Source organism: Mytilus californianus, unplaced genomic scaffold, assembly GCF_021869535.1.
Source record: "Mytilus californianus isolate M0D057914Y unplaced genomic scaffold, xbMytCali1.0.p SCAF_15, whole genome shotgun sequence".
NCBI lineage: Eukaryota > Metazoa > Mollusca > Bivalvia > Mytilida > Mytilidae > Mytilus > Mytilus californianus.
The window spans coordinates 23,922,418-23,936,133 of record NW_026262637.1 but is presented as its reverse complement, the minus strand read 5'-3'; positions in this window follow the sequence as shown (position 1 = coordinate 23,936,133).

Sequence of the window (13,716 nt, the reverse complement as noted above, 5' to 3'; positions counted from 1 at the left end):
ACAGCTCATTTATCACAACATCAATATCAACAAAATTTGTAGAGAGTGCTGCGTATTGATGATTATTTGATTCAGTAACCAGACATTGATCATTATTTGTTCGAGTGGAATGGAACGACTGAAAAACGGAGGTGTCTTTTTACTGGGTCATTTCATACAGCAAATACATTTGAACAAGTGAATTATATTGGAAATTTTTGCTATTTTATAAGTTATTCTTCACTACAAACTAATGGACGTATATAATGATATTTAAATCTATACGCGCCAAAAGTAGCGGAAATAATTAAAATTTAATGATATAACTTTTTTGTTCTAACGTGAAGGTGGGAAAGATATTTCGTTTAAAATTGTCCATAAGCTGTTTAAATCTAGTAGTTTTCGCAAAGTTTTTATTTCTCATTATAAACACACTATTACCAATTAGTATAGCGCGTGCTTTGATGTAGTTGACAAAACTTGAAAAAGTATAATAGTGCCCTACGCGATATGTTGTTAAAGAGGAAAGACTTTTTAGAATACATTGACACTAATTTGAAATAGATAAAGGATTTTTACCATGGAACAGTACACATTGACAGCTTTCATTCAATACTTGAGAGTTCAAGGCTTGACATTGGAACCGATATTGAAATCTGCAATCAAAGCAGTACCTGCGAAAAAAAGAGTTTCGGAAAGATTTTATTTTTCTACTTTTTGAATCATATTTGTTGGTGAAATGTTTATATGTGGGCAAAATGCAAGTTGCCAAACTAATATAAAACGTGTCCTGTTGTACATTGTGCTATGTAGAGGCACAAGAGTATGACGGAGATAATACATACGTTACAAATACTCAGTGTAGAACTGCCAGACGTATCAGAAAATGCTTCAAACTTTTTGCAACATAAGTTGATGGGAATTGGTTATATAAAAAAATCTTTTCAAGGGCACACAACCATTCATCTTAGAAACAATATGAAACATTTAATAAATCAGCTGGTAGCAGTACAAAGAGCTCTTATCATCGGGTTTAGACACCCAGGCACCATTATTTATTACTGATACAAGCGCCCTGGGTATAGATTCCAAACTTGTATGTGGGTGGTTGGAGGGAGTATTGATAACAACCGTCATCGTTAATTTTTATTTAGAACATCTTTTGTCTGCATTATTTGATTTTTATGAGGCAATGCTTATGCAAAATTGAAACCTTTTCCGGATAAAATCATAGAATATATAATGCAATTTTAATTAAACTTTAAAAATATGACTATTTTGATGAATTGGAAAAAAATCAAGAAGTACTTTAGTCCTTATTTGTTGCTACATTTATGTTTACTGTATAAAAGAAGCAAGCAGATTATCATCTACCATATGCATGTGACATGATATACGAGTGTTTTAATTTTAAATCTTCAATCATGTGTATTAAAGTAATGTCCTATTATTTTGTATAACCACTGTATGAAAAAGCTGGACCCAGGTTGAATAGTATATTAGTAAAGATTACTCCATAGCAGCAAAGGCAATTCACTATAGCATTGATCTACTTAAAGATCTGGTGTTCTTTAATCTGTATTACATGTAGCTAGAATCATTACAATAAATTAGAAAATTTCATTAAGTCCTTACTTCATAAGAATTTGATGCCATTACAAACGTCACGTTGTTTTCAACTGAGTATAGCCGTTTTAACACACCGTCTATATATGACATGTCCAATATAAAGGAAGAGGGATCAAATGTAACAAAAAATATTCTTAACTCGAAAATCACTACACTCACATGATAAAACTGAAGGTCAATGAAAGGCGCTTTAATTGCTGTTTTTCATTTCAAAGGTTTGTTATTTTAATGATTTTGAAAATAAATTGCTACTGGATAAGAGTTTAGATTCGACTCACGAGATATCCCTGCATAGTAAATTTGAAAAAATAAAATAAAAGCAAGTTTGCATGATTTTCAACAACAGAAATTCTTTTTTAAAGAATTCAATATTTTTTATATACTTTTGAAGCCATAACTTGTTAAAGTCACTTTAATATTGCAAATGAGATTTTCGAAAATCATGCCAATACAAATAAATGGATTTTATTTTTATGAAAAAAAGGTTTCACATATTTCATAGACATTACGATAATGTTGAAACTAATGTAGTTTACTTTTAGCGAGATATTGTTTTGACACAGAGTAGTTATTTTAGGCATACTTGCAGTGAAACGCTTTGGTGGTGGGGGGAATAATTGCTTTCTATCACTGTTAGTATGTTTCCGTCATTTCAATTCAAAGCAGGTGCGCAAATAAAACCTATTTGCCTATTTTGAAAAATGTAGGTCAATTTGAGACATTTCAAATTGAATTCGTCTACCTCAAAACATATTGCACTTTAATCTAGATCAATCTAATACGTGCTCTTATATGCTCTTACCACAAGACAAGGAAGTTAATATAATGAACAGGAAACATTCGGTAAATATGCCCCAGAGATGATTAAATCTGAACTCTTGAATGGACAATTTTTACTATATCTGTATAGATTTTTACTACTTATCACTCATTATCAATGCTTAATCATCAATTCGTCTGTAGATCAAAATAATAATTCTTTTCAAAATAAAACTCAACCGTAACATTATCATCATCTCCTTTAAGTCTTATAAATTATTGATGTCTGATGGTACGGTATGAAAATGACACAGTTGTTTTGGTAAAAAAACATTCTAACTGAGTTTGCATGAATTTTTAAAGAATATGTCGATAAGCAGCACGGATGGTTTAGTGAAAAAAGTGATATCATGTATTTAATATACCAGTTATATAAGAATTAAACTTGCACTTATAAATTAAATGTGAAAGAATGAAATACTTGCATTGAAATAATGGAAACTTAATTTGACCTTGTCTGAACAGCTGCTATAATTAACTATTGTAGTTGAGGTGCATAAATCGAATTTTTATGTTTTTTAATAATTCCTCTGCAGTTTGAGTGCATAAATAAAATTTTATGGTTTTTCAATTATTCCTCTGCAGTTGAGGTGCATATATCAAATGTGTATGTTCTATTAATAATTCCTCTATGTGTATATTGATGCTGACCCTTTTCATCAAGGCAATCCTATATTACTTTAATATAAATCTGTTTAACTTTTCTGCGGGTAATTTAGTATTTCATTATATATTGTAAAACTTGAATACAACACTTTATAAATTCCATGCGTCCGAAGCTGTTTTGGAGATTTAGCTTCACTAGGAACGCTCAAAGCCGAACATTTGAAAGCCAAGAATGTATAAGAACCGAAACAGCTGAAGAGTTATATGACCAAAAAGGACCTACAAAAACCCAGCCAAATTCATCTAAAGTCAACTTTGCCTTTGCGGGAGTTGAAACCGTAGTTTCTTCATAATTTCAATTTAAAAACGGACAATTTTAGAATTTATTTTATAAATCATGTCAGTACAGAAGTACTGACTACTGAGCTGGTGATACCATCAGGGACTGATAAAGTAGCGATATCGACCCAGTGCTGTAAAAAGTGAAACCAACACTTTCTAAATGTCATGCGTCCGAAGTAAAATACATCAAAATGTAGACTTGAAAGTATAATTCATAGAATGAAATATGTATTTTGATATATTTTCAAAAATCTTTATATCGAAGTCAAAATAATATAGCAGCACTTTTCAAAAGCTGTTGCCCATTTAAAAAAGACAAAAGATACCAAGGGTACAATAAAAAAATCACAAGTCGAGGAAATTCTAAAAAGACGTAAAAAATTTACATCTGCTGAGACAAATTGCACAAAAAGGAGCGATAATTTCAATGTAAATATTTGTTCTTTATAGTTATAATGTAAAATCATTGTTATTAGATTTTGTTTAGCGTTTTTAAACCTTAAAGTTTGCTTTGTAATGCTTTTCTATTATGTGATTAATGTTGCGTTCCAACTTTTCTGATTCTAGTGCCAGTAAGGTTTCTCACGTAGACGAAGCGCGTGCCTAGTGTACTAAATTATAAGTCTGGGCCTGTTTATCGAAGCAGTCTTAGGACTAGGGCATGTCCTAATACTATCTTAGGATATCTCGTTGTCTTTAGTGGATCTAAGAAACTTGTCGCAACTCTTAAGGGTGTGTCATAGAAATTGTTCGAAAATTTGGGACACCAATTAGGTAGGTGTCTTGAGATGGTCTTAAAATAGTTGTTACTTCAGGATATATATTATGGTGCTCAATTTGTATCCAAAGCCTTCTTTGTAGCACTATTATCTTATATTATTATATAATTATCAGTATTATCATTACATTGATTGGTTAATTGTAATGCAGTTGTATCTTGATATATAGTTCTCAATTTTTTCGTTTTGCTTTTTACTTATACATAAACACTTATGACAGCCGTTTGCACTTTCTAGGTAAGATAATCATAAGAGAGCTTCAATGTGCATGCTCAGATATGTTGTATGAAGGTACCAATATCATCACATATCATGTCCTTAGATACGTCTTAGGAGAGTTCTAAGGACATCTTTGATAAAATATTTATTACAATCATGAAACGTCATAAAATTTAAATAATGATGAAATAATAAAAGTTATTAAAAGCTTTATTATACTGTTTATAAAAAGTATTATGTAATGATTGTACATTTAAACTTTTATGAAACAACATAGTTTAACAATTTATATGAAAAATTTACCAAATTAAGTGTAAATATTTACAATCGGTATATAAAGATGTTATAACTTGTTTTGTTTTAAATTTGGGACACTAAATTCAAAATTAACCCTATATTTTTCATTTCACTCAAATGTATAAACACTTGAGAAACTTTTTAACACAAAGAACATTTGTCTTCTTAAAAGACTTTGTAAACTAATTGTGATAATAAACATGAAAATCGATCCTCCTGGCTAGACCTCATTACCATGTTGTTGGATTTTTCATATTGTATCTCTGACTAGACCAATGCATGTTAACTCACCTCTTCGGAAATGTCGGTACAATTCAGAAATATGACAATTAGTTTTCATTCGTTCCGCACTCTAAGGGCGATTGGTTCCACTTAAACCCTTTGCATGGATAACTTCAGTTATAGGGTACCCTTTAGGTATCAGACCACCAATTCACCCAGTTCAATTTAGAACATATGTAAAAGTAGCCTTTCCCTGACAAAAAAATAGGGCTTTTGAAGTCATTGTTTACTCAAACTAACAAACAAAATTGCAGAAATGAAACTTTTAGTGAAAGATAAATATATTTAGACCATTTTGAGCCGCAGTTTATTTGTCTAATGAGTTTGCATTATAAATTGATGATTGATGCGCTCCATAGTATACTTATTTAAGATTTCCAGAATACTCGGGGTTATTTTTAGTAGTAGTTGGCTTTCCGAACGGTAGTGTTTCAAATCAAGACTATAAACATTGGTTGGCAATTGGCATATAGAAAGGTTAAACATTTACAATTCAGGATATACCTCGTTTCTATGAAGTTAAACTTAAGGTAAAATATTTAGAAAGCTGTGAAAATTGCAAAATTTGGTTGAATAGATTGGAATTTTAAATTGGTGGTCTGACACCTTTACATAGATATAAAGGTACTGTTAGGAATAGGGATTTAATAGAAACATACCATTGTTTCATACTTAATGTTAAGAAATAGATATGTATATTAACTTACAAATTTAGTTCCTTGCTTAATAAAATTATCTTTTCCAGACTCAGATAAAAGAATCTTGATAGTGCAACTGTCCCATTTTAATCAATTTCTCCAGTTATAGATTTTTAAACAGTTTCAATCAATAGATTTAAAAAGAGTGCCTGAGGTACAAATTAAGCACCATTAAAAAAATGTTGTTTATTGGTGCCCTACAACTAGGAGTTTCTATGATATATCTTAAATTGCGACACGTTTTATTAAACCCAATCAGGACAAAGCTATGTCGTAAAGTACTATATTTCGTATTTGCGAATATAAACTCTATATAGCAGCACTATCTATTATAGTACCTCTTGCTTATTCCAGAAATAAACTCACAATATTATACTTCTAGACATATTTAATAACTACATTCATTCATTTGAGAATATTGTTTTTTTTCAATAATACTTGACAATTTAGGGCAACAATCAAAATAACTCTCGAAGAGAATATAATGTCATCTGTTCAACGGAAATGCATTTAAAAGATTATTTGTCTGGTACAATACCAAGGAAAATAGCTTGATTATCTTGAAGTGCAAAGAGTGACGCAACTCTTGCTTAAAACAATTGTTTATTATCTATAAACCTGGGTTTTTGTGTGTATTACATTGCGATTGGCAGCATAAATTAAAAAAAACATTCACAATATATTAATAACTATATTATAAATGTTATAGTCAAGAGAACAATGTGTCATCATATCTATGATAAAAACGTGCAAATTAGGTATTGGTCTGAAGCCATCACTGTGTTACACCGACGAAGCGAAAAGAATTTCAACGTGCCAACTCTCGAGCAACAATTCCCAAAATACAGAGTCACCATACTTTGATACTTGAATTTTATTTCGAACCAATCAGTCTTTTCTCTGATTCCTACATGCCACTTGCTTGATGGAGAAATAGCATATACTAATATTATTAAGTGTTGGTTTGGCCAAGAACTGGGTACATCGAGGATAAGCCGTTTGTTAATCAATAGAGTTAAAGTTACAAAACAAAAATGTAGAAACTTACACAGAAATACAAAATTTTACAATTTAACATATCATATATTTTTAAAATACAATTTTGTAGAAAACATAGTGTTACTCAGTTCTTTTTAGTTATTAATCCATTGTTCGTAAATATGTTTTCATATCGTGTTTTACTGTGTCCTCTTCTTATTTACCAATATTTGCTTTCATGCTTTGTACAACGTGCAGAAAGTTTTATTTTTCAGTGATAAAATACTGCTATTGACAAGTCAAGTAATGCATATTGCGACCTAGATGTACCTACTCATATAGCCAACTGATATGACGTCAATATTTTGTACTTTAATAAACTTTACACCATGATGCCGTTTAATGAAATTCTATATATTGTATTTTTCATGTTTCACCATAAAATAAGCTCAAATTGCTTGTAGACCATCATCTTTAATTATTAAATTCTATCAATTTGTATTAACCATAACATCATGGTGTAAATAAGTTACAATCAATCGGATTATCGCCCTCATGGGTGTATTTAATTCTTAGAATCATCAAAGTAAAAATTAAATCCTTTCTCAAAATGTTATGTCTAACTTATCCTGCCACACACGCCGATCTCTTGAATATTACTGAGTTTCATTTGTTGAGACAAAAGAAATTCGTTGTTTTCTGCTGGGATAAATTAACGTGATGTTTACAAATGTCGTGAATAAAAAATATTCCAAAAACATTCTATTCTTCATAATCGAAAACAAAATATGAAGTTTTCGTAAGTGTATTAGAGCCACTGTTAATGCATTCACAGAAGCGTCCATGATGAAGAAAAAGGCAGAAAAGCGCTTTTTATAAAATGTTATTTTAATTTTTTTCGACTTGTTTTGTTATAGATCGGGTTTGGATTTGTCTCCGATAATTTACATTCTCCGTTGGGTACCATTATAGACTATATCAAGTAACCGCTATCCACTAAAAAATATAAAATTAAAAATCATGAAACTTTATGTTACGTTATACTGTATGCGTTCTCAGGTTTTATTACCCAACTAAGTATTTTATTGCCAAAAATGACTGTCTATTGAAATTTACATTCTCCGTTGGGTACCATTATAGACTATATCAAGTAACCGCTATCCACACAAAAAAATAAAATTAAAAATCATGAAACTTTATGTTACGTTATACTGTATGCGTTCTCAGGCTTTATTACCCAACTAAGTATTTTATTGCCAAAAATGACTGTCTATTAAAAAACTGGGCATTAATACAGGACTATTACAGATAAACAGGGCCATTATCAAATATGAAAAATTTAATATGGCACATCGAAAATAAAATCCATCATAACTTATACTGTCAAATACGGCAATCCCAAATGGTTTTCGTAAAATCAATATTTCTGAAATAGACTATAAGTTGACATAGTTTTATTGGCCTTAAACCGGAAGTTGTCATATTGCAGACGATCATTGCCGGAGTCAGAAATTCTTCTGCTCTCCGATCTAAGTTTCCTACAATTACGCCTAGAAAATGGGATAGAGCAGTTAAATCAGGCGCAGAAATAATGGATATTTTAGTTGATGACATTATGCGATATGAAAGTCTAACCGAAATGGATGAAATGATGGTATTGGACGCCTTGATTCACGGCGATACTGACAAATTCCTGATGGACAACAGAAACAAAAATACCACCTACTTAACCAACTCTGACTTGAGGGTGTTGTATGATTGGTGTAGATCGAATGGAGATTTAAGATTGGTTGAAGATGTCCCAGCAGAGGAGTTGGATACGTTGCTTTCTCGATTTTATATAGGAATTTCTTGAATTCTAATGTTTTATTCTAACATAATATACATTAAATGCATAACCTTTTCCTGTCCGGCGGCCGTGGCAAGCTTAATATTCCGTCCTTTAAATTATCCCAATTTCCTTTTTAATCGTATAACTTTTTCTCCTCCTGAATGTAGCTGAAATTTGCTCACTTGACGTTAAACATCCATTAATCAATCAATCTGGCAAAAAAATTTAACAAACAAAATGTGTTGAACCCAAATCAATTGTTACTACACGTACATATACCTCTTTTTTTGATAAGCATGATTGTACAATAATGAGATCCCTGTGTATTTTTTTTATTTGAGGCATTCGAAAGAAAGGATGGAGAGGAGTATGAACCTTTGACTCTAACTGGTGTCCAAAATAGTATAGATCGGGATCTAAGGACAATAAAAGCAAGATTGACATTAAGAAAGACAAATTATTCGACCACCCACGAAGAACCTACGAAACTAAACGTAAGGAATTGAAATGCCATCGTAAAGGCAACAAAAAGAACAGAGCAGAATAAGTTGAGGCTGAAGACGTCAAATTGTTGTACAAGAAACAGACGCTTGGAGCTGGTATGTCTATAATGATCCTAGAATTTGTCTTGTTTTAGTTTGGTTGTTAGATATACATTGTGTATGATAAACTTCCCTATATCTACTCGTAACTGAATCTTATGTTCTATCATGGATGGATATAAATTTGAATTAAATTTCATCTCGCCACGATATAGCTGAAATATTCCTAAACTTGGCGTAAAACAACAATCAATCATTATCATGTATGGTTTGGTACCATTAAAACGTTTAAACCCGCTGCATTTGTTTGCACCTGTCCTAAGTCAGGAATATGATGTTCAGTAGTTGTCGTTTGTTGATGTTGTTCATAAGTGTTTCTCGTTTTTTATATAGATTAGACCGATGGTTTTCCCGTTTGAAAGGTTTTACACTAGTAATTTTTGGGCCCTTTATAGCTTACTGTTCGGTGTGAGCCAAGGCTCCGTGTTGAAGATCGTACTTTGACCTATAATGGTTTACTTTTATCAATTTTGACTTGGATGGAGAGTTGTCTCATTGGCACTCATACCACATCTTCTTATATCTATTCTAACTGCTATTTGCTGTAACATTTATAGAGTTCCATATTTGTATTATTTTTCTATTTTTCAGCTAATGCAAGGTCCTTTTTGAATACTGTCTGGTTCAATAATGGTGTGTTCTTTGCAGTACGTGGACGACAAGAACGTTCAACCTTATAACGTAATGGAATTATTTGAATTTAATGGGAAGATATTGTATTGATATTTATGGTTAAGAAAGGATAAGGTGGAACTGACCTAGACACAAAATCGAAATATACACAAGTCAAAAATTACAGAAAAGGATCAGTGCTTTTATTGCTGTTCATCTTGAAAGTTGCAGTTAGATCTTAAACGGAAGATAAATTCCCCACCATATGTAATTTCAAGACGGCCCCTATCACTGGTCTATTTAATCAAGGTTTAATGAAGACACATTGAAATTGATTGCCAGTATATGTATATTTTTGTTTTGTTTTATTAGGTGTGCATGTAGGTGAAATTAATTTGACCAACTTGAACATTGTTTTGTGGTCATCTAAATCTGCATGATGTGTACAAATTATAAAAAATATATTGCAACCATCAACAACTTTTTTGCATTAACATTTTATTTACTTTTATTTCAGAAAGAACAACTAAACCCCGCATTGCAGCAAAGGCTTGGGATGAAAGACTTTAGACCCCAAAATTTTTCGCACAACCAGAAAATGACAATTGCCCTGTTAGGTAATTAAAACTCTACTTGTCGAAGCGTCCGTTCGATTTTCAAAATCACCATGAATCCAGATTCTATCTACGACCTTTTAATAATGTAAATGCAGTTACTGAAGTTTGGTACAGTCATCAACCAGTAGGAAAAAAACAAGTTTAGGGAAATGATAAAAATGGTGGCAAATCAGGCTCAATCATCCGGTCGAAAAGTAAACCATTTATACCGGAAAAAGTTTGCCTCTTATTTACTTCAGTCTGAGAGTCCGGTAACAGAAGTTACAATTAGGAGGATAGAAAAGTGTTTCTTCCGTATATCATTACAACACTCCTTCGATTAATCAACAAAACGTGGCTTCAAAAATCATAGCACAAACTGCTATCCCAGATTTGGAAGAAAATACAAACACATAAATGAACATCATCATATATAAAAAATGATGATGTTACAGGTAATACTGCTGTCAGAGATGAAAACTTTAACATAACTGATGGCATAACAGTTGAGAGGTATTGCCAACCCGCTTCACAACTCCTCATTGTCAACTCTTATATGTAAGCAGTAAAAAATCGACAAGAAACAAACCCATTTGATATTCTGTGTGGTGCTTCTGTAACTGGTGGAACTTTAAACATTTATGTTTTTTTTCAGGAAAGAGGAAATTTGAATCCTCACAAGAATAGATGACATTTCCAAACAAAAAATGTTCAAATTTAATTGTTAATGTTTTAATTATGTTTAGAAAATAATAGAATTATAAGACTTCTTTGTATTTTATTAAAGTTAGTGACACGCAATCCAGATTGCAGCGATCATATAGGGATCACTGTTCATCCTGTTCGTCATCACATAACTTCTGTCAACTTTTTTAATGAATGTCTAGGATATTTGGTCTAGAGCTTTATTATGGTGAAGTGTAACAATAACAAAAAATGTCAATTGTTAAATTTTCAAACTAAACTGTCATTAAAAGAGTAGAGAGTACATCAAGTTGGCAGCAACACATACACTTTTGTTCAGTTGGTTAATAAAAGTATCAAGGAATGGTCGTTTTTATAATAGCCCTGTTATTTGCCCTTGATCTGTAATAATGGCCCTCGAAGGTTGTAATGGACCTCGGCTTGGCGTCGGGCTATTACAACATTCCATGGCAATTATTAACAGGGCCATTATAAATACACCTATTCATTAATAGTATAGTTACACTCGGATCAAATCAATACAAAACCTTGCTATAGAGATTCTATCCATGTTTCTCTTATGACCTACTTATGCTGTGCATTATATATATTTAAAGATTTCATAACGGGTTAGATTGAAGATTGCTTTATACTTAGTCGAGTTATTTAATTTCAATATAATAAACTAGACTTTGGAAAAAAAACCACTTAAACACTAACCATTCATAAATTGATTTGGGGAGTTGTTTTTTATCTAATAAATTTCTTTACAAAATACCCCCCCCCCCCCCCCCCCCCACACCACTCTTACAGTCATCTTCTAACAAAAACATGACATATTTATAACAAAATAATGTACACAACACTTATCAGTCAGAAGTTTGTTTTCATCTTGACAGAAATAATCTAAACAGTTTTGCGAGTTTGTGTCATGTCGCGATCTAATTTGTAGAAGTACAATAAACGAAGATCAATCACGTTATCTGTGTGAACGCGCTCAATTATAAAATTCTCTACAGATGGAATAACTCGGTTTAGTAGAAAAGACATACATCGAGTGTGAGAAATATTATTTTTAAAAAATCGCACCGAGATCTCACACGAGAAAACATAGAATAGAAATTAAAAACGAAGAGATAATCTGAATATATGTTTTATTTTCATGCATCTTTTAAATTAGAAATTTTGAAAGTATTCAATGTCGAAACTTATAAATGTGGTTATCAGAACTTTATGTTATTTAACATCAAGTAAAACATGGTAAAAAAGAAGAGACTTAACATGTTTCTGATTTATGTTTAAATTAGAATAGAACACATTTTCGTATGGAGAAAAGGAGATGTGGTGTCAACGTGAGAGCAACCCCAAGACAAAAATAATCAACAAATATTTAGAGGGCAATATACAGACAGAAATAAAAGACTGGTGTCCCAGTCTTTTTAATAGTTGTGAACAATAAAATATTTCCCGTTAAAACCAAATTCTTCAAATAATGAAAACAATTAAGAGATTACACAAGATAACTAGATTTTATACTGACGATGACCCTGAGGCTCAAACACATGAACATGTTGCAGGGTTAAACTTTACATGGCTATCATAACTAAAACGTTTTCAATAAAATAATATTTGGTGACAATGAAAAGTTGAAAATGGTGGATTTGTCCTGCTCGTGTAGTTTTTATTCTGGTCAAATTAACAGGTATATCACTTATGCCCACGTTTTAAACGCTAAACACTACATAGAAAATTAAAGACTGAGCAACATGAATACCACCAAGTACTGGGAGTGATCTAAGGTGCCCCAGAATAATAAGCAGATTCTGCTTCACTAGTGGCTCCCGTCTTGTTATTTATTGTAAGTACAAAATTAGAGATGGGTTTCATTCGGTGCTATCAAAATCGAGAAAAAAATAGGATACACATATAAAACAAACCAGTGCAAAATTCTTAAGCACTCTAAAAGAAGCCAAACCGGATGCATCGGCAGAGTTATCGTCACTTGCAATGCATCCATCTCGGTTAAATTGTCATTATCGTAATTTACAGGTCCGACGACCTTAATGGTATTTAAAGATCTTAGCCCACGAAAACGAGTATTTCGTGATTTGAGACACAGACATATCGTAACGGTCAACCAATTAGTTATAGTCACCCTAAAACTCGTGGTGTCTATTTTAGTTGATCTGTCTCATAACCCTGATGGAGCTGTTTTTGTGTTATGAAACACCCCTATTTATAAAGTTCGAATAATGTGCACGTGCGCAACGTTTAAATTGTGACTTGTTAACATCATATGATGGAGTAGATTGATTCGTAGAAAGAAAAAGTTATCCATGTACACAACTTTCGTCTAATAATTCTCGTAAGCAATCAGACAATGACCAAAATTTAACCAGTTGCTATTTCCCATGTTCTGGATGCAAAAGAGTACACATATGCATGTATAATTAATCCATTTATACAATTAATACAAGGTAAACTAACACAGTGCCACATGTAGAGTAGGATCTGCTTCCCCTTCTAAAGCAACTGCGTTGCCCATCACATAATGTTGCTTTTAATGTATAAGAACAAAAATTAAATAAAACTTGTGCAGTAGTTTTGACAAAACGAAAAACTAAACAGGGATCATCAGTTCAACTTAATACAGTCTTTAATACTCCAGGCTTGGTTAGAAGTATTAACATTAGAAAATTATGTTGTTATGCTTATTTGGTGACAGCAAATAACAAGCCTTTTAAAAGTTCTGACACTCTGGAT